Raw genomic sequence first — 27180 nt, 5'->3', positions numbered from 1 at the left:
AACACAAAAGGACAATGCTTTTGGAATGCAGTTTGCAATTGCATTTTGCAAAGCAAATGGAATATGCTTCCATCTATGTTAAATACCTAGAACAGGCAAAGTTGTAGACCAGAAAAGGACCAGCGGTTGCCAGGGTCCGACGGGTGGGAGGAATGAGGAGATGTTTAATGAGTATAGAGTGTCAGCTGAAAAGATGCAAAAGTTCAAGAGATGGATGGTGGTGAGGGCTGCACAGCTATGTGTGAATATACTTAATGCCACTGAATTGCACACTTGAAAATGGTTAAAATGATAACATTAGCATTATATGTATTTCACCACAATAAAAACAAAAGAAAAGATTCACAAGGCAAAGGGCCTCCTATAAACTTTCTATTTAGGGTGCTTCTGTCACTTGGGCCCTAATCAGATCCTCATAGACCCTTCTGGGAAACGCTACCCAACAGAAGTTAGGGGGCATGGTACAAATGCTTTAATAAAAGATGAAAAAGCCTCTGGAAACAGTCTTTAATTGCAGGGACCAACTTATATTGTGCTCAACTAAGTGAGCAGTCTGGAATACCAAAGAAAAAACAGAATCAAATAGACTGTAAAACCGCATTTGCTACAGGAATCCAAGAACAAATGGGAGAATCAGGTGAGCATTCACAAATGACTACTGAGAACAAAGAAACCACAGGAAAAGGTCTTAGCACAAGCCTGTAGATCCACAGAGCTCAGGTGTTAAGAACATCAGATGCAGAAAGACTGCCCATCCAAAAGCCGGCACCCCATGTCCACCCAGATTTGGGGTGAACTTTCTGAGAAGGACACTTCTGGGATTCAAAAAGACAACTTAGGGCCAGTTAGCAGCTCACTGAATTCACACAGCACCACAGAATAGTTTCAAAGCTTTATTTTTTTTTTAAAGACTCAAATTCAGAAATGCTGTCTTTGGGACTTATTTAACAGGAGGGCACTATTAAATCCCAAAGGACTGCTTCATTCCCCTGAGACTAAATAAAATTGTTCTAAGGAAAAGAAAGCTAGAACTATCAAAGCTAATATATGTTACTAGTGTCTCCTCATCAGCCCAACTGACACTGGATTAGAGCAGTAACTGCCAAGCCAAGAGGTGGGCTCCCTTCCCAGGCTACCATCTTAGGTCTTGCTATCTCAAACAGAATCTCCTTTGTACAGTAAAGAATGTGATTGGCCTTTGTCCCTGGTTCCTAAAAGGGACACTAAATCCTTGGAATTTCCTGAATAACTGAAGTGTCTTTGTTCTTGACAAGCCCCTTGGATCACACCTGAATTTATGATTAGAGATGAGAAGACTCGGACTGGAAACCGATCACCAAAAAACCAACTATGTGATCAGAACACTGGGGCTTTGAGCCTGCCCAATCTTGGGGAGTGGAGGGGGCTCAGACTCATTAAATTATTGGCAATGTGGGTGAACTCAGTCATGCCTATGAAATGAAAAGCTTAATAAAAACTCGACATCAAACTCAATGAAGTCTCCTAATTGGTAAATATGTTCACGTGCCAGGAAGGTGCCATGCCCAAATCCCAAAAGGAGAGGGCATGGAAGCTCAGCATCTAGAATCCTCTCAGACCTCACCTCTCTTCATTTGGATGGTCCTGATTTATGTCCTTTAGATTAAATAATCCTAAATTCTGTGAGTCATTCTAGTGAATTATCAAACATGAGGGAGTCATGGAACACCTAGATTAGAAGTCAGTTGGTTAGAAGTATTAGGGCACCTGGGTGGCTCACTCTGTTAAGCATCTGCCTTTGGCTCAGGTCGTAATCCCAGGGTCCTGGGATCAAGTCCCTTGTCAGGCTCAGCAGGAAGTCTGCTTCTCCCTCTCCTTCTGTGACCACCCCCCACCGCTTGTGTTCTCTTTCACTCTCTCTCTCTCAATAAATAAAATCTTAAAAATAAAAGTGTTAGTGGTCTGGGGACCCCACTTGCAGCTGGCATCTGAAGTAGAGGCAGTCTGGCTGGGGACTGCACCTTTTAATTTATGGGATCTGCACTAACTCCAGGTGGTTAGCATTAGATTTTATTGCAGTACACCACTTGGTGTCAGAATCCACCCTAACCCTGCACGCACACACGTTTCCAGCTGACTCAAGTGCTGTACATGGATTCAATACCCAGGTTCAAATGACATCACTTTTATCTGCTAAAATTTATGCCAACTATCAATGACTATAAAGTTTCCCCCATTTAATAATAACTGAAATATTCTGAGTAATTGCTATTCCAGACATGGTTCTAAGACCTTCTACGTGTATTAACTCACTCACTCCTCAGAGGAGATTCAAGGGGTGCATACTGTTGTTACTCTCATTTTACAGATGAGGGTGCTGAGGTATACAAAGTTTAAGGACCATGCCCAAAGTCACATGGTAGAGGCGCCAGCATTCAAAACAAGTTCCTCTGCCTCTAGAAGCTGCCCCTGAGTCACATGCCTAGCAGAAAAGTCATGAAAGCTGGCCAGCCCCTGAGGGGCCCCTGGTTAAATGCTCTTCTCTATCACCATTTGCTCCCATTCTCCATCCTTAGAATGGGCATACACTGATTTCTATGGGGTAAAACATGTGCACTCTGGTGGGAGAAGTATCCAGTTTCAACATAGCTCAGGGAAACTGAGGATATAGGTTGCACTGGAGGAGATTCATTATTTCCCCAAAAGTCTTTTCTACCAAAAACAAAACAGCTAGAGGGTACTAGATTTAAATGACACTGACAAATTTCACCACAATAGATGAGTAATAGGTTCAAAGTTGTTCCTTTCCATTATTTCCCCCACCATGGACAGAACCTCTCCATGATCAACAGAGACCCCCTTCTCTCCTCTTCTTTTTTTTATTACTTACATTCTTAAGCATACTTCTTCATTTTCATTAAATTGCTATTACAGTTTGATGTTCTTGGTGTCTTCAGCATCACAATTAGAACCTCGGGCAGGCGTGATGGCAACTTTTCCAATAGAAATGATATAGTAAGGTCAACATCTGGTGACCTTCCACCTGAAGCACTCCTTTGGTAAATATTTTGAGGATCTACTACATGCTGGGCAGTACTCAGGCCCTAGGACTCCACAATAATGATGTTTACAAAAAGTACCTGCCGGCCAGCATGGCACTTACACACCAACGGCAGAAATAAAGAAGCAACAAGTAAGTGTGAGCACTTATGTGCACATGCATACATGCATCTAGTTCCAAGTAATAAGTGATGTTTAAAAAAAAAAAAAAAACAGAGTAAGTGTAGATGTGAGGCAAGTACCAGGTGACATGTATGGCTGGGGCAAAATCAGGCCTGGGAAAGGTAGCAGGAGATGAAGACAGAGAGGAGCCAGATCCTCCTGACCTGAGGTACCCAGCCCCTTGTCATCATCTCCCTCTGCTCCTGAGTCCATGCTACTAACACAGGTCATTTCTACCTGACCTCTCTGCTCGCACCCTTATCCCTTACACCCAGTTCTCCACACAAGGCAAATGACCTTTACAAATACAAACAATATCAGGCTACCCACCCCCAAACCCAGGCTCAAAACTCGGAACACATACATCACAGAATGAAACCCACACTCTGTACCCTGACCAGCAAGGCTCTGCATGTTCCAGTACTACTTGCCTTTCAGCTTCACACCCTGTTCCCTTTACCCTACCCACATGCTTTCATGATAGGTCCAATCTGTTCCCATCTCATGCACCCATATGTGCCATGTCCTCCTCCTGGAGTTCTCTTTGCCCTGGACACTGCCTTGACTCTGTTGTCATGAGGGTGTCTGCACAAACACCACTCCCTGAAGCAGCCTCCAAGGCCACCACATCTAAAGTAGCACCCAACACATGTTCTCTACCCCTTTGCCCGTGTGATTCTTCCTCTCCCAATCTCCACCTGACCTAGGATCCACCAATTTCTCTACTTCCTCTCTTTGTTCACCTCTGTATTCCCGGTGCCTAGAATGGAGCCAGGTACAAAAGGAAGAGTTCAACAAATATATGTCAAATGAAGAAATGAATGACTCTGATGAAGCCGTCCAACCCATGATCCACAATCCTGTGCATCCAAACTGTCCACACCACCTGTGCAGAGACAGCCCATTTTTGGATCAGTTCTTGTTGGCTGTAAAGCTCAGAAGGTAACATCTTCCCTTCTACAGAACCAGCTATTCCAATTTACCCTGTGATTCTGATACTAAGAGGACAGAGAAACCCTATAAAACTATTTGACAACCCAACATTTATACAAAAAGACCCCAAAGAGCTTCTAGGTAGTGAAATTCACCCATACTGTGAAGTAAGGAGTTACCAATTCAAATCCTTTCTGTGAGTAGACAGGTAGATAGAATTTCCAAGTAGGTAGAAAATGTCTCCAAGTGGCCACCTTTCATGCACAGACTCAGCCACTGCTCACTTAGTTCCTCTGATGTGGTGACTATGGGCTCAGCCCTGGGAACACAATGAGACCCAAAAGACCCAAGGTCAAGGAGCTTCCTGAAGTCTAGTAGGGGAGACAGACAAGACTGGCCATCTTTTAGCCACCACCTCTAAATCTCAATGCTTTGTATTTTAAAACCACGTTGGAGAGAAAAATGTGTCTATCCCTACACCTTAGTGTGAGGAATCAGTAACTGAAAGGTGTTCTGCTCTGGCTGTAGGTGTACTCGGCCTCCCTCAGAATGCAGGTCTGAGTGGAAATTGGGGGTCTCATCACAGATTGGGGAAGGGGGAGAGGGAGGGAGAAAAGGACCTCACCATCATCTGAAATCTCACCCCTAAAGCTGCCTTCAATACTTTCAAAGCTGCCAACTTTTCCCTGGACAATGGTAGTAATGCAGAGGGCAGGCTCGTGGTGACTTACAAAGCCTTCCAACCTCAGGCCCTGGAAAGAAAATATCCTTTTGACATTTGTTCTTAATCCAGGGGTCCTCAAACTTGTGAAGGCAGCACAGCGCTTTCCATTTTGAGCTCTCGGGACAACAGAGAACACCCTGCAATATGGAATCCCTTCTTCTGAACCAGGAACAATCCAACTGACAGGACAAGGCACATGTGGGCAGAGGCCTCTGAATCTCAGAAGAATGCAGAAAATACTAAAATCCCACCTCTCCATTTCCCTGGAGAATTGGTTTGTTCCCTAGGTATTCATGTCAACACCCACTGGCACTCACTGGCAAGTAAGTGATGGCCAAAGATCTGAGCAGATCAGGGAAAACAAGACTCAAAGAGAGGAAAACTCTACTTCATCACTTAATGGCTTTTTCTGGGAATGAAAAAATACCTCTGTAATGATCTGGGGCCAAATACCAAAATTACTATAAAAATGAAATAAGACACGCCACACACAAAGCCCTCCCCCCCCCCCCTTTGTATAGTTTTTCATTTTTTACTGGTATTTTCCTGCATTGGCAATTTGGCCATCAGCAAGTGAATCAACATCACCACTGCCGGGCATTTTCTCCGGGAGATGAACACTTCCATCAACACCTGCCCATACACAGAGGCATTCCCACTTGGAAACAAGGGAGTGGAGAGAGGGTGGGGAGGGAGTATTAGAGCATCTTTCTTCCCCCACAGCATTCTGGGATTCCCATGCATCTGATCACAAAGCCACAGGATGAAACTCTGCCCACACACTCACGACTTAATACAAATGACTGTAATACAAGGAAAACTCTCCCTTGCCTCCACAATGCTCTCCCCACAGGCCAGCCTGGCCGGCCTTCCACTCAAACATTTTTGAGTACCTCTGTCAGGCATGGAGCATATGACGATTAATAGGTACAATTCCTGCTCTCAAAGTCTCGTGGGGAGACAGACACGTTGATACATCATTAGAACATAAAAGTGAAATCCACACATTAGTTCAACAAGGAATCTGTGGAGCACCTGCTATGTGCAGGCTACTGTTTTGAATGCTGGGCACACACATCAGCATACAGATGCATACAAAAGAGTATGGGATATACACGGGGTATCATAAGAACACAGAAGGCAGGCCTCTCATCCTATCCAGGAGGATCACGGAAGGCTTCTTTGATAAAGAAAGCCCCAGTAAGAACCTTGAAAGAGAAAATGAGGATGGCAGAGCAAGTCATCCCCGACAGGGAGAGGAGCAGAGGCATCAGTGAACAGTCACATTCCCCTGGCTGCCTGGGACGCAAGGGGAATCAGGGGCCTGCCAAGTCCAGCCTTGGGCAGCAAGACGAGGTGACCAGGGATCTTGAATGCCACAGCAGGCCCTAGGGCTCCCCCGTAGCTGAAGAATGACTTTGTACAGCCCAAAGCCCAGGAGTGACATGATCTAATTCCCATCTCAGATCCAATCTCCTGAACTGGTTTTTATTTGCAAGTACTGCCTCTCCTGCATCAGGGGCTTGAAAATGCAAAACAAAAACAAAAACAAACAAACAAACAAAAACCAAACAGCTAGCAAATGGATATAGAGAAGCTTCAAGGAATAAGGCAAATAGGATTCTTCCCCATTTTAATTTGAGAAGATGGTTAGAAACCACTAAGGAAGGAAGAAAGAAGGCAATGGTTTTTTATAGACCAAAAAATTAAGTGAGCAAAAGGCAGCTTCCCGGAGACAAACATCCCTGACTTAGCAATTTTGCAAAAACTGTTCGTTTTCATCTCTGCTGGGACTAAGAGAAGCTGCGTGGCAAACACTTTTCACGTCTTACGTGGCCTGCTGCCACATAACACCTCAGTGGGAGCCACACCAACCTCCCGAATTGGCCGCCACAGCTCATGGTGAATGAGCCAGCCTCTGACAGATCCAGAAACGACTGAGAATACATATTCTCACTGTGGATGATGGCTGCAGAGAAGGCTATTTTTTCTAAATAATACTTTCATGTTAATTTAACAACTCAACATCCTAAGGGCCTTCAGACTGAGTACTGAATTTCTCCCATTACGTGAAGGGCAATTTCAGACCCTTGTGGCCCAAACTTCAACTATTAAACACTCTATCCATTCTGTCTCTATAGACAAGACACACTTACTACTCAGAAGATGGTAGCATGAATACATCGATACAATAAAATTGCATTGCTATGTTATGGTTCCCAATCTAAATCCAATTATAAGCTTCTATACACTGTATCCAACTTATTGACCACACTATAGGCCTATAAGCTACCCTAAGCTTCAAATGAACTGGAGAAAAGTTCTCCACCACAGAAATTCCAATTTAATGTCCGTACAATTATCTGCCTTCCACATAAAATTCTGAAGCCCAGCAAGTGACATCATAAGTAAGTTGGTTGTGTTCTTCATCACAGAAGCAAGTATATTAAATGTTACTACCCCGAAGGCCACTGCTCTTCCAAGTGAAACCACACATGAAGTAGACTGGAAATTTTGTTAATCTACCACTGAAAGTCACTAAGATGTTTAAATGCCACATTTTGGAGTATTTCAAATGTCTCCAGTCACCATCAAAATCAAGAGAGATGGGTTAAAATTAGTCTTCGCTTTATGTACTGTATAATGAATTCCATTTATGTAACATCCAAAAACAGTGCAACTGATCTGTGTGGTTAGGAGTCAGGCCAGTGGTGATGCTTGGGATGGGGGTGAATGGAAATCTCAACTAGAATGAGATGCTTGGGGGGGGTTCCAGTTATTGTTTACATTTGATACTTGATCTGGGTACCTCAACACAGCAATGTGTAGCTGTGGTCATTCATCAAGCGGTACACCAACAATGTGTACACTGTTCATTATGTATAAGTCAAACAAGTTTTAAGACATCCAAGGGGGGAAAGGGCAAGATTTGTCTACTTTCTCAAAGACCCTACTGGGTCAGAATTTCAATCCACTGTGGCATTTCAAAGAGCACTGATTCTGCATGGACAGAAACCAGATCAACAGAAACAACTGTGGGCTTTCCTGGGCCCACTTTCATTCCCTTTCATTTATTTTTCATAAAGATCTCAACCATCCTAAGAGTGGTATATCTAGCACAGGGGATGATCAGGGTGGTTCACTACCTAACACAGTCCCTCTTCCATATGAGGAAACTGATTTCCAACAATGTGCATGCAATAATCAATCATCACCATATTCTTGAGTCACTTTTTAGTTTTTAAACAATCTGGGGGGATTTTCTTCTTTTTTAAGAGAGAGAGAGAGAGAGTGCACATGTGCCAGTGCAGCAGAGAGAAGGGGTAGAGGGAGATGGAAAATCTTAAGCAGGCTGTCACAACCCTAAACCATGACCTGATCCAAAATCAAGAGTCAGACACTTAACAGATTGAGCCACCCAGATGCCCTATCCACATTTTTAAAAATGTCTATTTTTATTTATTTATTTATTTGACACACACAGAGAGGCAAAGACATAGGCGGAGGGAGAAGCAGGCTCCCCACCGGGAGCCCCATGCGGGACTCAATCCCAGGACCTCGGGATCACAACCTGAGCCAAACCACTGAGCCACCCAGTTACCCCTAATGTCAATTTTTAAAGTGACTTCTAAAATTGAGTAAAATACTTCTTCCATGAAGTAAAATACACACTTAGCAACCAACATTCAATCTAGTTCTCAATCTTTCACGGTTTTACATTTTAATCACACATAAAAACTCCAAACGGTCACACAAGTGAAAGAACTGAAGAAACTCAAGTTCCATATTTTTCATCCTAAACTGCGGTGTCATTTATTGTCAGCTCTGCAGAAACACAGAAATAGGCTATACCACAAGGGTTGGGGGCCTGAGGTGAACTTGGAGCAAGCTCCATCCATTCTGAACTGTTAGGAACTTACTCTCCAAGCAACATGGGTAGCTCAGTCCACATGCGTCAGGGCCAATGGTAGATAGGAAATTCTCAAAATTAATTTTCATGTAGTATACGATGTTTATTAAGTGGTAGGCAGAAGTGTGCTTTAATCTTAAGTGTGTATACATAAATATAAACATTAACATATTTACACAGCATTATTAACAGCAGCAACTATTTAGAACTTGGACAAACAGGAGTTTTTCCCAGGAAGTATTTTATCATCGGTTTTGTTTAGAACAAAACAAAACAAAAAAAAGGAGACCAGATCGGCTGAAGTCAGTCTCCCTGCTTCTAGTCTCTGGCGCTGACAAGCCCCTGGAGCCACACCTGGGGAGGGCCATGCCCACTGCCCCACCTGCGAGCAGCAGCTGCAGCATGACCAATGCAAGAACCAGGCAAACAAAAGCCTTCGGAAGACACAAAATGAACATCGAAGTTCAAACACAAAAGCTTTTGTATATCGCACATGGAGACAGCCCATGCAGTGCCCACTGAGGGTGGGGAAGGGCTTTTGCACCTCGGCACTACTGACTATTTGGGCTGAATACTATGCTGTGGGGCTGTCCTGTGCACAGTATGGCATTTATCAGCACCCCAGGACTCTGCTCACCACGGGGCCAGCAACACTCCCCCAGCTTCCCCGCCAGGATGTGCCAATGTCCCTGCATCACCACCAGCTGAGAATCACTGGGGTAGAGGTTGGAACACCTCTGGGAAAGTACACAAGAAATCAGGCACAGCTGGCCCCAGGGAAAGGGCACCTTTTTTAAAAAAAAAAATATATATATATATATCCTTTTAACTCCTAACAAGTACATCCATTTCTTTTCAAACACAAATTTCAGTACACAAAGGTAACTAAAGAGACAAGGCATGACCGTGTTTAGGCCAGAGCATACCAACAGCCCTCTTGAATTATTTTTCCTTTATTTTTTACTTATCTTCAAATATTTCCCTAATGAACAGAAAAAAAAAAATTAACATTTTTCCAGAAAGGTCATTCTGGCCAGGAAAGACTTCCCATATACATGGAAATAAACAGTTATTTTCAAGAAATTATTTCTGGTCCTTCCTTGAAATCAGCCATTTTATACCCAATTCTCCATTTCTGTGGTTTCTCCAGAACAAAGCAGAATGAAAGGAGCAAAGCAGAGCATCAGTGGCAAGGCAAGCATCCCAATCCCCAGGGCCTCACTGAGAGGCCTGCTCAATACGGCAAAAAGAGTGAGGGATCTGACGCCAGGAAGCTTGGGTTTGAGTCTCTGTTCTATCACTCTCTCACCCTGGGGCTCTGCTCAAATCACCACCCCCCACACACACCAGTTTTTATTTATGAAACGGAGAGGTGATGTGCGCTTCACAGTGCTTCTGAGAACTCACTCACATGAAATACGCCCAAGTTTTTATACACATGTCAAATGTTATTACCTTTATCGTGAGGTTCTACATATCAGGATTCCCAACCCGAGATAATCCTTGGCTTTATCGACAGGGGTTTAATCATTGAAAATAGCGTTAGGGTTGATTTCACCAGCATCAACAGCAGGTCCAAAAGGGTGGGAGCATCCATATAAAAAAGCCAGTAGAGCAAAGAGTTTAAGAGTGACGGGCAGGGTGCCAGACTGCCTGGGTCCTGATCCGACCAGTGACAATGGGCAACTTTCTTCACTTCTACTTGCCTTGGTCTTCTACAAACTGGCGATAACAGCGGTACAGCTGATGGGCATTCTTTGCCATTGTTATGTTCTATAAAGTCACGGGGAACAAGGAATTCAGGAATGCTGACCTAATGTTCCCAGGGGAAACACAGGGTTCGGTTCCTGTGAGCCTCTGGTCACAACCTTTCCGTCAACTGATCAATTCATAATCGTGTTTTATGTGTTTCTGTTTTAAGACACCTTATTTAATATATATATACTGCTGGCTCATGAACATTAACTGACAGCCAGTAGTAGTGTAAGTCATGCCTGAAGACGCTTCCCTAACACATGCATATCCTCCGTCAGGTCCATCACTGCCTTCTTGTACCTCGGCACACCAAACAGCACTTTAAATGCTCTGCTTAGGAACCATTTTATTTTTTTATTTTTATTTATTTTGTAAATTTTTTTTAAAGATTTATTTATTTATTCAGAGAGAGAGAGACTGAGAGGCAGAGACACAGGCAGAGGGAGAAGCAGGGTCTCCAGGATCACATCCAGGGCTGCAGGCGGCGCCAAACCGCTGTGCCACCGGGGCTGCCCTAGGAACCATTTTAAACCATAAAATCACCAAAGACAAGTTCAAAAAGGCCCAAAAAGGGGGTGCTAATTAGACCACAAAGAGAACACTTATTTACAGGAGGAGACTTAAAACGAGGAGACAGAGTGTCGCCTCATTTGATCTTGGCTGGGAACTGAGCGTCCGGCCACTCAAATTTCCCTGCACTGTGTGTTGTCTGTCAATGGCCACGAAAGCACTGCAACTATTGATGTGGTCATTACAAATACATTTTAGCAAGTAGGCAAATATTCAAATACTGAATCCTCAAACAATGAGCACTGACTGTACCTGCCTCACCAAGCAGCTTTGGTAATTCAAAGAATTAAGACAGATAAAGCGCTGAGAACTCTGCCATCTTGGCACACAGTGGACTCTCAATAGATGTTAGCTGTTACTGCAGAGTCAAAGAGGTCCAGAAAATATCACGTGGGGTAAAAAGCATTTAACAAAATGATGAAAAGGAACACAGGTGGTAACAGAGAAGCACAGAGGAGATAATATGGCACGGAGGAAGGAAACCCACTCAAATATTTCTTTCCTAAAGTGATCTCTCATTTATTTATTCTCCTGCCTTTCCACCAAGAGGTTACCCTCCCTGTGCCAGCCATCTACCCTTCTGCTCTCAAATGCATTCTCCGCATGCCCCTGCCCCTTATGCAACATTTCATAGGAAACCACATCTCCCAAACCCCCTTGCCATCTGGTTTCCATATAGGGTTGGCCTACGGGAGGTGTCAGCAGAAGCTGGGAGGGTGGACATGGGGAGGAGGCCAGCAGCATCTCCTTCACAGATGCAGCTCTTTCCAGAGGGCTCCACGTTCACTCTGATCCCATCCCCACCCCAACAAACATCCATCCTGCTGCAGCAGGATGCAGGGGTGGTGGTGGGGGGATATCTTCCCATGGCTGGAGATCTGAGTGGCCACATATTCTTGTTGGTATCTCATCTCCTCCACCCTTTATATGTTCACTTTTCTATAGTAGGTTCTCTGCAAAAGGCCTAGTCCAGTTGTCCCATCACTCTAGCACACACAGACTCCGGAAGGATGTTACGCTCTGCAACTCTCCAAAGACTCTCCCCTATGCACACTCACTGTCCCTCTCACAGTCTCACTTCTGTCTTATTCTGACTCACTGGCTTCCCTGTATTGAAAGCAAATAAAGGTGTTCGGGGGGATATTGTGTGTTTTTTTAATTCACTGCCGCAGGGGGGAAAAAAAAAACAGCATACTTATGAAAATATTAGAGCTCCTTCAGCTTTTTATTAAATTACATTACCTCGGCCACCTTTCAACAGGAGCTACTAGCTGTCCCTACACCAGTGGTTTTCTTCTGCTTAAGTGCTATTTACTTTTTAAAGACTAAGCATTACTCTCAACTCATAAATACCTAGATTAAAAAAAAATCCAAATGCAGCCTATGGCATATAGCCAATATTCCTTTGTAGTCAGCACTGGCCATTCCTGGCTGCTGACAGCAGCCTGTGTAATCACCGTCCGTGAATTGAGGGACCTTCCATTCTCTTTTCTTTCCATTGTTTCTCACCCCGGTGCATAAAAACGTAATGCCTGACCATTGTCACAAGCGGGCATAAAAGAGGAATAAAAGAGTTCATGTGGATAAAAGAATGCAATAGTGAACACGACTTTGGTAAGTGAATCAGAAAATTGGGAGTCAGGGAGGCTATGGACAATGCTCACAACTCCCTGAATCCACATTCTCCTTTCCGGGAAACGCAGCCAGACTACATTTTCTGGTGAGGTGTGGCCAGGTGACTGAATCTGAGACAATGGAATATAAATGGCAAGGGACTATCCATTGCCAGGTCTGCCCGGCTGAAACATCCTCCCAAGTTGGCTCCTGCACCTGCCCCCCACCCACCCACCCACCATCCCATAGGCCACACAGATGCCACTGTGGGCTAAATCGTGGAGGGCCTGTCTCCAGAGTCAGGACCTTGCTTGTCTTCATCAGTAAATCACTTCACAAAAGGGATCATTACCCCACACTATTGCCACCAGCCTAAAACTATGAATTAGAAAAAACTTCTACTTGATGCAACCTGACTGTACACACAGACACACACACACGCAGAGAGATCCACTTGTTACAGAAGGGCACTAATGCAGGACACACGTCTTTTGAATGAGCTGGTCACACATTTCAGGCAGCCAAGAAGGTATATGAAATGATCCCCAGCATGTCCCTTCTAGAAAGATCTCTAAAAGGAAATCCATTTGGGTGGAACACTCAAGAATAAGCATCTGTTTCTGGCCCCTCATTTCCTATCAGGGAGAACATTGTTGTGCAAACCAACTTCTACTTTATAGCATAAAAAAACAAGATGCAGAGAGGTCAGGGTGGGTCTCATAACAGACATGGAGCTGGGGCCACCTCGGTGGCTCTATGGGTTGGGCTTCCAACTCTTGGTGTTGGCTCAGGTGGGTGGGATCAAGCCCTGCGCTCAGTGGGGAGTCGGCTGGAGAGTCTCCCTCTCCTAAGCAATCAATCTTAAAGGGTGGGAGGGAGGGCTAGCAGAGACCCACATCTCCTAAATAAGTGCTACTCCAAGTGGAGGGGGAGGGCAGTCCAGAGCAGGGCCAGTTCACAAAGTGCTTCGCCTATGGAGGGTAAGTACCAAACTGGAAAGTAAACATTTTGGAAACTCTTATGGTGATGTGACAGGAGAATTCTCCGTCTTTGAGTCAATCCACTAATAAAACTGCAGGCTTGCATTCTGGATCTCCTTGGTCTTTTTATTTCCCTTCCTAGTCACTTATTTGTAGTGTACCAATCCACGATGGTAAGTTTTAAGGATTTATTTATTCATGAGAGACACAGAGAGGCAGAGACATAGGCAGAGGGAGAAGCAGGCTCCATAGAGTCAGCCTGAGGTGGGACTCGATCCTGGAACCCCAAGATCACGCCCTGAGCCGAAGGCAGACGCTCAACCGCTGAGCCTCCCAGGTATCCCATCCCAGTTTGTAAGTTTTAAAGACCATTCTGTTCCTCCAATCACCCCAAATCTCCAAACTCTTCAGCCAAATTCCCAATGTTTCCTGCCCCACCGTCCCCAATCCTTCCTTCACCTGGGTTCTCCTCCAGCCTCTCGGCCCAGCAAGTCTCTCACCCCTACCCTTTCAGGGTGGTAGCTCATCATCAGCCTTTCTGAGGCGTGAGCTGCCCACATAGATTCCCGTAAGCCATTGTGAGGCTCAGAGTGAAACGGAGAGTTACGTGGTCAGTCATCCATCAACATGGCTAAAATACCGTAGAACTCTGGACCCAGAAAATGGCCACAGTAAGAGAATAAATGACTAGAAACCTGTCAGTGGGCCTTCCCATGTTAACTAACCTGAGGGAGAGCCTCAGGCTGGTTGGACACCTGCTGTCTATCCATCGCTGTAAGCCTGAGACGCAAAATCAAATGGCCTTCGCCTCTCTCCTCCAGGGAGGTTGACATACACAAAGAAGGTGCATATTGGCTTGGAGAGAAAGGAGAGGTTCTGAACAGAGAGTCATCTGCACATGGCACCAGGTATGATTAAGTGAGCAGACCTCATCATGGGAAGGGCATGGGATGTAGAGACAGTATTAGCTGGGCCGAGCAGGACCAACTGAATTGCCCATTTACAGAGTCCTGAACCAGCTGCAGAGAGGGATTTAAACACATACACAGCTCCTTGAAACTGAAAGGAGAGAAAATCAGATGGACAGCAAGCACAGAACAAGAGAATGAACAAAAGGAACCATAGGTGAGGGTAGATCCAGGTAGCACCAACCATCCTCAGAGAGTGGGTAGGATGGGGCTCTGTGTAGGCCTAGATTCCTGGCAGACCACATTTTTAAAATTTCCAAGGACAGAAGTCTGGTCATTTCAACATAAAACAGCACAAGCACCTTTCACAGTTAATAAGACACAGGTCATTGGCAGCATCAGAAAGGAACCCGAAAGATATGGTGGAAAGAAGGGGAGGTGGGAGGACACACGAGCGAGTGTTTTAGCCAAGTCTCTGCACTTCTCTGAATACTTGAAATATTTCAACATTTTACTTTTTTCAAGTAAAATCAGAGAAAAGATACATGCTGTTGTTTTGAAACCTCTTGCCATGAACGGAGGATGCTGGTTAGGTCCAGTCAAAGCCGGGAAGGCCTCGTGAAGACAACTGCTCCGCTCCTCCACGTGTGGCCTGGTGACGAGACACATGGCTGCCCATAGCCCTGCCCTCTACCTCCATGTCCCCACCTTCCCGTTCCCTTGGGCTGGCAGGGAAGCAGGGTTTAATCCATCATGCCCGCCTATCGGTACTGGACAGTGGCTATCCCGCACGCAGTCTTACCAGCTCCAGGGCACCTGCTGGTGTCTGAGAAAAAAGGAGATGCCAATGTGCACCGCAGGCCAAGAGCCAGAAAGGGGACACCCATCCCTCAGCTAACATTCTTCCCAAAGCCTGCGGCCCCCATCCAGGTGGCTCAAGAGCCCATAGCTACCCTGCTCCAGGTGAGCTAGCAAACCATGGCAGAAGACTGAGCTGCCCAGCATTCAGCCAACGTCAGGCACTGATATTTCCTAAGATATGACAAACGTCCTGGGAACCACGGAAAGACATCTGAGCCCAAGCAGTGAAGGGGTGTCATCTTAATCGCATCTAGGCCTGCCAAGGAAGCCCCCGCCTCTTCCAAGATTACTCAACCTTGACACCAACAGGAAAACATCATTAACTTTAAATCCCATAATCTGGATTTGATGATTAACATATTTCAATGTCTGTATTACCAGGATTAAAAAAAGACAGACAGACATTTTCTACCTAAAACCTTTCCTTCTTTTGACTCATTCATTCGGCTCCCCAGGCCGCCATGGGCCAGGTTCTGTGCTAGCCACTGGTGGTATGAAGAACGGGATGGCCAGTCCCAGCCCTCAAGGTTTTAAAGTCTAACTAGTCCCTCAGTAAGTAAAAACCATTCTGATTCCATTCTGCACTTTCCCCAATTTCTTTGGCAATATGTATTCACAAGATCCACTGGTGTGGCTCTGGTTTTATTTTTACCACAAACACCGCATCTTTCTCTTCTGGTCATGTCTCAAGAAATTAAAGTTAGAAGCTGGTTCTTTGAAAAATTAGGGCGTTAAAAAAAAAAAAAAAAAGAAAACAGGTATGAGATCTACCAACCCCTTTGAAAAACCTTTTCTGACATCAATTTTCCTCTCTTATCACAGGCTCTGTGGTAATCAGAGTTAAAGAGTTCTTTGTTCTCAGAAGCCAATAATCCTGACCTAAATGGACTCATATGATTATACATAAACTTAATAAGCACAAAGCCAGGACAACCTATTCCTACCTAAATCAGAAAGGAGATGCTGTGGGGAGAATGGTAACCCACTTCCCCTCCTCCGGGAACACCCAACTATTTCCACACTCCTGAGGGGTGCCCAAGGGTATGAAGGCCACATGCTTCACATTCTAAGGGCTATTTAAAGGATTTTAAGAAATGCAAACTCATTTGTGGTATGGCTTTCAAGTTATAAATGTCAATGACAGCCAAGTCTGCTGTGTTGGGAACTCCTCCAACAACAGGTTGACAATAGCCCAATTCGAGGCTCTGGAGGAGGCTGACAGACAGCTGCTCTTTCAATAGTTATTCCCAAAGGAGCCAAGAGGCCCCTCCAAAGACAGCTAGATATGGCATGCTCAAGAGGGAAGGTGACAACATATTTGGTGGCAGATAGACACAGCCCAGGAGTGCCACATGGTGCCAACACGTCTGCCCGCTCCATGAAGGCTGTCAACCCCACACAGTGCAGAGCTGAGAGCAGGAGGTGGGGGCAGACATGGATATTAAAAAGAAAAAAAAAGAAAATCTCAGCACAGGAAAGGCAGAAAGATACTCATCCTTCCCACAGCATAAGCTACAGCAGCTGGGTCTTAGTGACTGCAGACCCAGCTCCAGGTCTCCACGACGTCAGCCTGCTGCCCCCAGCTGCCATGCCTGGCAAATCTTAGCGGGCAGTGCATGAACTTGCCCTATCTGTCAATAGTGAACTAATTGCCAAAACAGACTCCTGAAGATACACTGTTCGGTTGTACAGTCCTTGAAATGAAGTCCCATTCCAATTAAGGGATGTGTGTACGTGGTGGGGGTAGGGGAAGAGGTGGATTAAATACACTTGCTCCATCTTAGACAAAATCCCACATCCTCAGAAATTCAAAATCGCTTTGAGGTTCTGAAGGAGACACTTCCTGTTTCTCTGGTTTCTCCCAGCAGGACAAACTCTCAAGGTGACAGCTAGAGAGAAGCTGCTGATAAAAGTCACATGGTCACATGATTTTCTAGCTCTAACATTAAGGCTTTTTATTCACATCAGACATTCGCCTGCTTATGAGTTGCTGGGGTGGGTTGTTTTTTTTTGTTTGTTTGTTTGTTTGGGTTTTTTTGCCTGTGATGTTAGAGACAAAGTTTGTTCAAAGACCCACATACATAAATGAAACAGGAATTAGGAATGTTTAATGTTTCATTCTGTTCGCCCTATATCCTTGACACCCAAATCCTATCAGGCTGTGAAATCCAGATACTCTGCTCCCAAGTTAACATCTCATTTACCAAGTTAACTCTCAAGAGTGGCCTGGGAGGCGATTTTAAGCACTACACACTATTCAGACTGTTCAAACAAGGAAGTGCTTAGCAAATTTCTTCTGCCATAAAATATGTTCATAAATGAGGACTTAGGAAAGTATTCTTGAGCAATACTTGTTTCCTTGATACAGACACAGTTCAGAGATTGTGCCATCTTTAGCAATCACACTCTCCAATTCATCAGTTTTACTTATATTCACCTCATGATCCTCTATGTCAGGTCTGGGTTGGACTGCTCTGAAGGAATCGGCCATTCTATATAAGGGTAACTGGCCATGTTCAACTAAAGTCATGTTGGATCATGACTGAATAAAGTGATCAATGGCCTTCTGCTCCAGTCACTTTACTAATGCTAGACAGATAAAATATCCTTGCCCAATTATCCCAAAAGGTTAAACTCCACCAGGCCTTACCCAGATAGATGGAGATGTCGACACCCTTAGGATTGGGGTGGCACTGCTAGAGCCATCCTTCAGTGCTTTGGGACTAGGGGTCTGTATTTTGACAGTTCCAAATGGCAACATTTGACTCAACTACTTGATCTTCTCCCTCCCCACAGCAAATATCCTGGGTCTAGGCAAAGCCATATAGATATCTGCTTACTGCAGTGCTTACCTGGTCCTCCTCCAATGTCCACTTCAGAACAGTAATCACTCCTGAAATCACAAGGACAAAGACATTTTTAAGTTTCTCCTCTTTAACAACTTGATCTATTGCAAACAGGCTGACAAAGATCTTCTAAGGACTTTGCTTCTCCCATTTTGGAACCCACCTGCCTTTCAATATAGTCTCCCAAAAAGAAATACCTAAAACCAAAGGCATTTACCTTCAAAAAAAATTGTATTATCTCATGTGTTAAGATCCAAATCCATCATTAGTTTAGCAGGAGTTAAGGCTACATTTGGCAAAGATGGAGCTTCTGCACAAAACTGTTCTTTGTTCCAAGTCTCAGGAGGCATTAAACCCAAGGTTTTACCAATTCTAATGCTTTCCGGACTAGACTACATTAAGATACACACACAGTTCCAAGTATATGTACACACTCAATTTTAAAAACCAATAGCTCTATCACAAAAAACTAAGGAGTTTGCAATAGGAGATAAACCCAACTGAATTACAAGCCTGTTCATTCAAATGCAACAAATTACTTGTGGCAACTTCACCTTGAAGAATAAAATAAAACTATCTTTAAAAAAAGCGTGAAAACCATTTTAGAAACAGATTTACTATATGCTTCTGATAAAGGTAGTATTTTCCTTTTATAATACTCCTTTATAAAAGAAAAGGAGGGAACATGTCCTTTAATAGATATATTCAGCTTTTTTCTGATATTACTGGAATTTATCAGCAGAGAATTATAAAACTGAAAGAGAGTTCACTAGGGAGGGAGGGGAGGAGGGAGGGGAAGAAGGAGGGAGGAAAAAATAAAAACCATGCTGCATAGATCCATCTCTGAGTCAACTGCCCATAAGTACTCTAAGGCTAGCCAACTGCTCTTAGCACTGAAGGACCTAACAGAAGACATTTTCTGCTAAAAAATGTCTGAGTTGTGTTATTTTTTTTTTTAATCAAAACAAGCCAATCCCTTCTTTATATGGTCTACTGCATACAACTTCGCAGCATGAACATTGTGACCACGTCAACTATTTGAGCAATACCAGAGAGCCGTAGCCCTAGGGCAACCAGGGAGAGCAGACTCCACCTGGGGTCATAGCAAACCCACCAACTCCAACCAACAGTCTTGCCTCACAGATGTTGACTCAAGAAGAATGGAAGGTGAGAAAGAACGCCGTCAAGGGCAGTGACCATACAGCCCCCTCTTTATACCAGCCTCTGGACATAGCTCTGAGGTGAAGGAATGGTTTCTGAAAATGCAATTATCATGACCCAGAAAAAGCTGCTAATTCCAGCAAGTCCAGTCATCAAGATATATTTTAAGAAAACAATCCTAAGCATTTTGGTCAATATCGAAACACCTTCATTCACATGTACTGGTGTAGGCTAATAAAATGAATACCCAGGTGCCTCAGCCCTAAAGGACACAGGCTTGCTTTCAGTGCTTTTACTCTTCACTGTATGTTTTCATCAACATCATAACCAGTATATTACATTGCGATTTTCCGAAGCAGTGCTGGGATCACGTGGTCAGGCCGTAAGATTCAAGAAAAATGTTTATGATGTGCCCTCCTCCCCACCCCTACACCCAAAAAAAGTTTAACTTTACCTCCCTCGATGCTTTCAAATCTCAATTTTTTTCTTCAATAATACTCCCATTAAATAAGGACTCAATCTTGATTTCCCCTTAAGCATCAGACAAGCTACTCCCTGAGTCATGTAAAAACTACTGCATTACCCTTGGCTCTATCATTAGCAAAATTCATGGTCACCATGAAACCAAAAGGCCATTCGTGTCTATCCTCAGCAAAGCTTTAATGTTCAACTCATCTTAAATATCATTTCCTGAGGAGCCAGATATATAACATTAATGAAAATTTATAGCCATTTCTAGCCAGGTCTCTAGATCAAGAAAACATTGAAGGAACTCCTTTTTCCTTCTTCATTTTCAAAGCAACACCACTCCACAGCTTTCACCAAGATTTCACCCCAAAGTTTATTTTCTGGGGATTAATAGGCTCCCTCATGCTCTTTTTGGGCTTATGCTTTCTTTCCTTTCTTAATTACACCTAAACTATGAAAGCATTTGTAAAGCATCATGGGAATTCAATTCAATCTATAAAGAATGAGGCAGCGATCACAGGGACATTCAGTGAAAAAGTAGCTAGGAGAAGCTGGAATCCCATTCTCAAGCAACATTTTATCCCTTTTGTTATTTTGGAGAAAAGATGCTATAAATGGCCCACACACAAAATACCCTACCACCAGCTCTGCACTCTAGGCTGGCATTCTATGAGGAGTCTGCACTGGAGTTTCTTCAAGGACCACCTCCACAGTACCTCCTCTGGATCCAATACAGAGGACGATGGTGGCAAGTTTCAGACGTAAGGGCCCCACAGCTCCTCACTTCTCATGCCCTTCTGCACCAGAAGCTGTCAGATTGACCCCTTTCTCAAATTTACACTCAAGTTTCTCACCCTCTCATTCCGTATGGACCATGTCTTTCTAAATAGAGAATCTGAATCTTAATGCCAAAACAACTAGGGACGTAGCTCAAAGCAGTCTTGCCCTCTCTCCTTTTCCAGAGCCTAATAGGCAAAGGTGGCTCGTGGACACCACCAAAGCTGTCCTGCATACCTACCTACTCCTGTGAGAAAATAGGTAGAAGAGAGCATATGACTCTGCTCAAAGTACCATCATGCCTACAGAAATAACTGCAAATGATAAGACCACCTACTGGTACATGCAAGAAACACATCATGAACATGTTTATAAGCTTTAGGTAATTTGATCTTTGTTATCAAATATCAGATAGTCACATAGGGGAAAAAAAAAAAAAACAACACCCATAATTACAATACTGGCCTCAAATGGCTTTCATCTTATGTGGGGCAGAGCACCTAAAATCACCACACAGTGAAATTTTGCCCAGTTACAAAGATCTAGACTGATTCTTGACATCAGAATGTATGTCAGAATGTACGACCAGGGCACCTGAGTGGCTCAGTCGGTTAAGCATCTACCTTTGGCTCAGGTCATGATCCCAGGGTCTTGGGATCGAGCCCCACATCAGGCCCCTGCTCAGCAGGAAGCCTGCTTCTCCCTCTTCCCTCTGCTCCTCCTATTCTGCTTGTGCTTGCTTTCTCTCTCTCTCAAATAAATAAAATCTTAAAAAAAAAAAAAAAAGAATTATACAACCTTAAACACGTTTGGTTGCAGCATACTTCAAAACTTTCTAGCATCTTTCCATTTCAGCGAGGCCTCTCATCACACTGCCATTGAAAGTTTCCCAAAATAGAGCCAAATCTAAATCTGCCCCACATTGCTCATGCTGCCTGGACTCAGAAGTCCGACTCTCACAAGCTGTGTGAGGACAACCAAGTGGCTCTCCCAACCTCCATCTTCTTGTGCCTGAAACAGAGGCGATCACAGTGCCTCGTTCAGAGAATGGCGGTGGGATTCATATGAACTAATACAGCACAGCCACATGCACAGCTGCCACCTCAGAGTCCTCCACAAACATTAGTGATTCTCACGGTTATGGCTGCCATTGCTAGAACAAGATAATAAATTAATAGGATAATAAAAGCCAGTTCTAGAACCAGTCAGAAGCCTAGAACCACAACCACTGGTAGCACTTGCTACATCATATTTTCATTTTGCTAACAGCTATTTTGCCAGACAGGTGTGACAATGACATTCATTCAGTGGCTCAGGACTTGGAGTGCCCTTACTTGAAAGGACTGTCCTCCTACAGACAGCATCCAAGTAATGTGTGTTTGATTGACAAGTAAGAAAAAATAATTTATACCTTGCAACTTGAGAATTCATCACTAACTTGAATCCTAGAGACATTGGTATCCATCAAAGTTAATCCAAAATTTTACCAAGACAGGAGGACAGTGAGCTAGGAGAGCCAGGAGACCGACCGTTTAGCGAGGTTTGCACCTGTTGTTCCTGTTCACTCACCATGTCACAAAGAGCAGGTGCCCTGGATGAAGCTTGCACACCACCTCAAAGAATAATTTGTATTTTCATCAAGACTGTTTTAATAGGTACTGGGGAATTAATTTAGAATTCAGATTCTTGAACATTCCCCAAGTTACACCTGTTTCTGTCCCTAAGCGTAACGGTTCTCAACATGCCGTTTCAAACTAGCAGTATCAACATCATCTGTGAAGCTGGGAATGCAAAATCTCAGACCTCACCACACCCCTCCTGAATCACAAACTCTAGGCTGGGGCCCAGGAGATTCAGATGCTCGCGCAAGTTTGAGAACCACTGCCAATAGGCTACTAACACGTGTGCTGGGGCATCACTACAGACAGCTCTTTTCCTTAAACTATCTGGCATTTCTCAGATCCATAAAACCTGCTATAGGATGATGTCAGCTGTTCCTTTTATTTTTAATTCCTCATGACGAGGCTGATGATGATTCATGCAGCACCTTATGTGATTGCTTAAATAGTAAGAATCCTTCTTTCCCACCCCTAATGGAAGGTGACTGCTGCCTGTTATTTCTGTTGTAATTACAGGAACAATTCAGTAACAAAAGCTTGTCCTTTATCAACCTCAGCAAAAGCTGTAATAGAGCATTATAATTATAACACTCCATTCTTTTCCATAATGTGTTCACAATAACGTACCCTTTGAAACTGATCATGCCACATGTCGTAACAAGGAAACACAGAACCCAGGATCAAATTTAGCTTATTGTAAATAGAGATCAAAACTGCAAGTGTCTGGGCACACCTTTTCCAATTGACAGGAAACAAGTATGCATTAGCCAGCTGGCTGTATCTCATTTATCTAAATGAAATGGGGGGGGGGGGTTGATTTAATACATTCTATGGTCCTAAGGTAACCTCACAATACTCAATGGTCTTATCACCAGACAACACCCATTATCTAACTAATTATCAAAGCAGGAAGCATTAAGGAGCATTTCCTAAATAATAAGTAACCCTTTTCCATACCTTTAATTTGTTAATGTGTGTATTAATTTGGAGAAGTTTCATACTTGCTGTGAGGTCTCCTGATGAATTGTGAACACCAGCGTATTATTAATTTCCCTTTCCTTTTTGATTAATTTCACACGTATGCTGGATAAGAAAGGTGAGATTAATGATGTCTGGAAGACAATGTTCAATTCTTGTAAGATACTAAATCAACCTCATGTTCAAGTAAACAGAGAACGCAGATAAGGAAATGATAATGGAATCGTCTCCAGGAGGTGTCCAAGGTGCCATGCAAATAAATGCCCAGAAAAGCAGAGTATTGAAGCTGTAAACTCCAGTGTGAAGACTCTTCCAGGAGGGGAGGAGAATAAAAGCTGGAGTTCTGAATACGGCACTACGCCCCCATCAACTTGTGCCCTTACCACTGACTGAAGAGATAAACTGATTTACCACACTACAATTCTCCATTTTCCAAGGGTCCTTCTGTGTATTACTTAGCCTCTTCACATCCTTGTCTTTTCTAGACTCTCTGCAACCGTCGCAGGACTCCTAGCTCAATACGTATTGAACAGATTTCCTTCTGCGGAGGGTACCAAGAAGCATAAACTCAAGTTTGACAAGCAGCTTCCAGATGCACGTAAATATTGCCTCTAATAATGCCTACATTAATTGAGAACCTGCTGGGTACCAAGACACTAGGCACTTTGTGTAAGTTACCTAACATAACAATGGCTCTTTGAGGTACAATTATGCACAGTTTGCAAGTGAAAAACTTGAGGCTCAGAAAGCTACCTAGCTTCCAGAAATGGCCCCCATCTTCACATAGATCTGTTGAGCTCCCAAGTCCTGGAGTCTTCCATACTGCTCTGCTTCCCTGAAGCAAGAGTAAATAGAACATTTATGGCTGCCTAGACCTTTTTCCAGAAGACCCGAAAGCTACAGACATGCCATTTGCCTTTAAGAAACTTCTCCGCCTACTCCAGCTCCAACTGACCCAAGTCTTGTTCGCGTCCCAGTACTTCAATACAGGGTCACGATTCCATGCTGTTAGGCCATCTAATGTCCACTACAGTACACTGTGTCTTAACCCTCCCCTCACCAACAAGCCTGTCCAACTGAGACCTATATCCAAGTCCTAATGCAGCAATCTGTCATCTCTGGCCACTGTCTCAAGCAGTGCTGTCCAATACGGGAGCAATTTACTACACGTGGCTCAATTTAAATCAATTACGGCCAAATAAAATTAAAAATTCAGTTCCTCAGACACATTAACCACATTTTGAGGGCCCAATATCCACATGTGGCTAGTGGCTATCCTATTGGATGGTACAGACACAGAACACTTCCATCATAGCAGAGAGTACTGCTGGGTGGTGCTGGTGCTGAGATAAATCAGGACAGCATCCTTTCATCTAATATCCTACCACAATTGCACAGGAGGACAGAGCCTCTTCCCCACAGAACTCATTAAGGGTTCCATCAGACTATCCATGGCCCTACCTATGTGTCTTTAGATCGCATCCTTTAAGGGATAACATTCCTCAATAAGCTAGGTCATTCGGTAAACTTATCAATAAAGCAAATGGCCTGACCTCAGAAAACAGAAAGGAGGCAGACAGAAATGAGAAGAAACGATCATCATCAGCCCTTCCATTCAGGAACCCTATGCAACTGTAGGCCAGGACAGGCTCAGCAGCAAATGCAGACACATACGCATGGCCACCCATGCAGTAGCATCCTTGAAGCTTGAAGCGTGGCCTCACTGAATCACTCTCTCCTTGAGAAGTTAATCTCTGTTGTTCTGCCTTGGCAAGGCACAGTCCCCAGATCTGGTCTCTTGTTTCTAATTATTAAAGAAATCAGTGCAAAGTAATCACTTCTTAAATCATACTCACCTAACTGCTTCACTAAAAGCTGGATAAGCTGCAATGAGACAAGACTTTGGTGACAATGACAGTCTGACAGCAAGTTAGAAGAGAGAGCCTCTGTCCCCTAGGTGACACCTGATCTGAAAGGAGTCACCTCAGAGATTTCCAGGAATTAAAAACTTGAGAAACTCTGGGGATAGCTCCAAAGTAGGCAAAGATCCTAAAATATATTGTTGGTTACTATTAGACTGGAACAGCTTGGAGTACAAGGTGATAAACATCAAGGTCACTGATCTGACCTTCGATTGTTACAACCTACAAGTGCCCAGCACATAGTATTTCTTCCCTTCCTCATTCTTCATTGCTTTCCTTCTCCACTCTCCCTGCTCTCTGGGCATTAGGCCCAAGACAAGTCAGTCTTCATGGCTGCCAACACGAGTTATAAAGTGATGGACTCAAGTCTAAATGCCACCTCCACTGCCAACCCCTTCAGATAATTCCCCTTGACAGTCCCAGGCTCAGGATGGTATATGGGGTGGACATGGGCCTCTCTCACCACAATGAGAAGTAATGAATGGGAACTCTGTAGACCAGGACAAGAAATCAAGGTAGGAGAGTTTTCCAATAAAAATGCAAATCAACTTATCCCTGTGGAGGAAAGAGGAGATAAACTAACACGTTCCTCTCTTAGAGCCTCTGAGAGTCATCTAATCCTGGATAAATGTTGCGCTCTCCTCCGAGCTCCCGCCTCACTCACATCGGTACAGCCCACTCCTGTCTGTCTTCCGGGCCTTACTCACCTTCGCTCAAGGACCATAGCCCGCTGAAGTATTAACCCTAACGAAACTGCCAATGTTCACCCCTTCCTGCCCAGTGGCTCACAATAGCTTTGTAATCTGGTGGAACTTTCTCCAGCCTCATGCTCCTACCCCCGCCCCAGTCCATTCTTGATAACCTTCCAGATGAACCTCAGAAACACCCCCCTACACCAGCTTTTCCTCTTCCACAAGGTGGCTTAGGCCACCATCTCGAAGACCAAACCCTGGCCTCCGAGGCCCTCCTAATTCAGGAAGGACTGCTTGGCTTAAGCCAACGGGGCTCTTTTCTCCCTGCCACCTTTAAGTTTTCCCTGCCCCCAACACATCCATGCACTCACCCTTCCTGAACACAAACATCTGCTCTGGGAAACTCTCCCAGGCCTGAAGTGCTGGCTCCCCTCTTTGTGTGGTTAACACTCAAAACCAGAATGTCAACCCCTCGAGAGCAGGGCATGGCAGAGTTTTCTATATCTCTGAGGAATACTTCAGACCCGGGATCTCACACAAAACTGACGCTTCTCAAATATTTGATCATCTGCAGAAAAGAGTTCCAATCCAGGGGTGCCCAGGTGACCCAGCTGGTTAAGTGACTCTCAGTTTTGGCTCAGGTTGCGATTGGGCTCTGCACGGAGCATGGAGTCTGCTTAACACTCTCTCCCTCTCCCTCCCCACCTCCCTCCCCGCCAAAATAAATAATAAATCTTAAAAAAAAAAAAAGTTCCAATTCATGCTTGTAAGCCTATTACTGTGACTGGAGGCTCAGGCCTCTAAGACTCCTTCAATACACAGTTTACTCACCATGAGCCCACGGAGGCTCCACACTGCAGAAGGAGCCCAGGTCTGGACTCCCGCTGCCTGTCTCTTGCCTCCAGCTCCACCACGTACCAGGTGAGGCACTTAACACCTCTAGGCCTCCCTTTGCCCTTCTGAGAAACCCAGGTTAATATTTGCACCTGACCCCAGGGGCACCGAGAATTCAAGACACAAAGGAAAAGCACTTAGCTTAGTGCCTAGCACCCAGCAGATGGTCAATAAATATTACTTGGCCCCTCCTTCTCCTACTATTAATAAGTCTCCTTAAGGGGACATGTAGCATAGTAGAAACAACATGGTTAGGAGGATAAAAGTCACCTGTGTTCAAATCCCAACTCTATTCAGGTGCTAGCTGTAAGACTTGGGGAAATTATTCAACTGCTGAGCTTCAGTTGCCTTTAGCTATAAAAAGGAA

General features: G+C 44.2%; 1 protein-coding gene across 7 annotated transcripts in view; it reads right to left on the bottom strand.

The window, feature by feature from the left end:
- Positions 1–27180, bottom strand: part of MGAT5 (alpha-1,6-mannosylglycoprotein 6-beta-N-acetylglucosaminyltransferase) — a 339366-nt gene that overhangs the window by 275346 nt on the left and 36840 nt on the right. For 6 of the 7 annotated variants that reach the window (XM_049097328.1, XM_049097329.1, XM_049097326.1 and 3 more), the window contains exon 2: positions 18309–18349. The exons of the other annotated variant lie outside the window; for it this stretch is intronic. The gene's annotated coding sequence lies outside the window, so the exon portion shown is untranslated. The remainder of the gene's footprint in view (positions 1–18308; positions 18350–27180) is intronic. 7 annotated transcript variants of the gene reach the window in all.

The sequence above is a fragment of the Canis lupus genome, chromosome 19 (genome assembly GCF_003254725.2).
Source record: "Canis lupus dingo isolate Sandy chromosome 19, ASM325472v2, whole genome shotgun sequence".
In the NCBI taxonomy this organism is placed as follows: Eukaryota; Metazoa; Chordata; class Mammalia; order Carnivora; family Canidae; genus Canis; species Canis lupus.
Note: the sequence above shows the minus strand (reverse complement) of the source record. Positions and strands in the feature narration are given on the sequence as shown.